Raw genomic sequence first — 2,468 nt, 5'->3', positions numbered from 1 at the left:
TGGACTGTGTAATGGAGGGGGACTCAGCAGTGCCACCTGGGCTTGCCCTGCTTCTTTATCTACCTGAGTGAGATAATTTCCACAACACGGTACCAAGAGCCATTTGTTTTCCACCGTATGTACACTCCACTCATGTTTGCCTTTGAAGGGAGTTTCTTTTCTGATTAGCCAGGTTCTCCTCTGCAGAGGGTGAGCAACTGCGGGATGGCTGCTTCGAAGGCGTGGCGCGTCGGTCAGGATGGGCTTCCAGGGGCTGAGCCACAAAACCTGGAAGATCTGGTGTCTCGCCGATGTGGCCCTTCCAGGGAGGTCATCGACCTCCTTTGGGTACCTCTTAGGGCCCTGACACCTTAGTTAAAAAACAAACAAACAAACAAACAAACAAACAAAAAACCTTTGACAAAATGTTGAAATAAAATCTATTGTCATTCTTCCCAGTCATTATGCTAAAAAGAACCACAACACAGAATTAGCAATTCTGAAACGTTGCTTGTAGGGGAAATACACACTTTCATCATTGGTGGATAACCTCATTTTATGTGTGTCTCTATTTAATGATACCTAATTCAATACGTATTTTTGATTCATTAGCATTGAAACGATAGCCAGTAGTAATATGATTTGTGCCTACAGTCTCACGTATGTGTTTTCTCCGTGGGGGATGTGGTAGGTAGCCTCCTGATGCTTAGGAAGAGCAGAAAGAACTTCAGCACCTTCCATAGTGACCATTTTTAGCAGCAAAGTCAACAGGAAGTGCAAAAAACGTGAAAAAGGAGTCACTAAACAGACTTCAGAAAGGACACTTATTTACAGTATGGGCTCAAGACACATAGAAGGCAAGAGTTACTCTGTCTCCCTCAACTGGGAACATGCAACTTGGACAACCCAAACTCTGACCTTGGGCACGTTTCCTTTTTATGTCTGTGGGAGTGCCATGAGTAATGGCTCCAGCTGAGGTAAATTTTAACAAAATTTGCAAACACAAAACACGCATATAGTGAAAATCAACTCTAGCAGATGTTTGGCGGCATGGACTAGTTAACATAGCTAAGCCCTTGGCAACTTCGGTGGCATCAGAGTGACTTCTACATCATCGTGGTGGACAGAGGAGAGCAGAAGTAAGTTGCAAGACAATCTTTGGGTTCTGGAGCTGAGCAGCCTGGACCCAATGTCCATCTCATTGCTGAGCAACCAAATGTAACCAGCAGCTGTCTGCTTAACCTCTGCAAGCCCCATGGTCTCCGCCTGCAAAGAGAGGTAGTAATAGTGTTGGATTATCTGGATTGTTTTGTAGATTACACACGGGAATAAACATGCAGTGCTGAGCATCACACACAAAGCACTACCCAGAAGGCGCTGGCAAATATCAAGATACCAGACAGACTGACGATATTATTTCTTCTTGTGAGTCACAAATGAAATCACAACCTTTTCTTAGAAAATGTCTCTATTCACAGAAAGACCTAAGTTTTTTGGCTAATGTAATTTCTACTCTTTGTTGTTGGTGGTGCTGTATGCGTATTGGTAAGTGTATATGAACACTGTGCGCAGTAAACTCTTGTTTCTTTGCGACAGGATTCCCTCACTGAACTTGGAACTTGCCTGGAGGCCAGCAAGCCCCCTGTTTGTTCCTCCTTTCATAGCGCTGGAGTTACATGCTCGCGCATGCTTGGGCATAGCTTTTTATGTGCGTGCTGGGGATCTGAGCTCAAGTTAGGAATCCATACTGCCAACTCAGATATGACTCACAGAAACGACCATCAAACCTGAGTTTCAGTCTAATGTGGGTGTTCCAAGTGACTCATTTCCACTTGGTTTAGCTTGTGGGAGTAATGAGATAATACTGCCCTGGCTACGCACCGGGGGTGTAAATGCCCCTTCGGTTCAGGATTCAGTTCTAAAGCCAGAAAGCATGACTAGCTTAGCAGCCATTAGGTTTTTGGTACTAGTTATTGTTTTGTGCACCAGTTGAGTGACTGACAGTGTATGAATTTTCAACAAAACATAAGACTAAAACAAGCTCATAAATTCAAGCACATTTTGGAAAAAAATTTGGACAAAACAACATATATGCTCTTGGACGCAATGAGAAGCAGATCTGTGTATTTTCAACTGCATCTGCAGTTGAAACCCAAACACGAGGCATATGGAGGTGGATACTAGCCAGGGCGCTGCTTTTTCCGCTGCCAGCATATGCTTGTGTGCTGAGATATAGGTCCTCAAAGGACAAAGTTCTTACATAGAACCAGCCTGTGGCAAGGATGGGTAACATTGCAGAGGGTCTTCACCTCTCTGGTTCTCCTTGTCTTTCTTTCTCTAACACCTTCCTTCTAGCTAGTGCTCATTGCCCTTGAACCCAAACCACCTTCTAAGCATGATGAATAGCCAGAAAGTCTAGTTTGTAACCCATTCTACAACTTTGTTCTCCACTGCAAAGACAAATCAAAGAAAGGATTTTTGAATTGGCA

The sequence above is a fragment of the Meriones unguiculatus genome, chromosome 6, assembly GCF_030254825.1.
Source record: "Meriones unguiculatus strain TT.TT164.6M chromosome 6, Bangor_MerUng_6.1, whole genome shotgun sequence".
Lineage (NCBI taxonomy): Eukaryota > Metazoa > Chordata > Mammalia > Rodentia > Muridae > Meriones > Meriones unguiculatus.
This window is presented reverse-complemented; position numbering follows the sequence as displayed.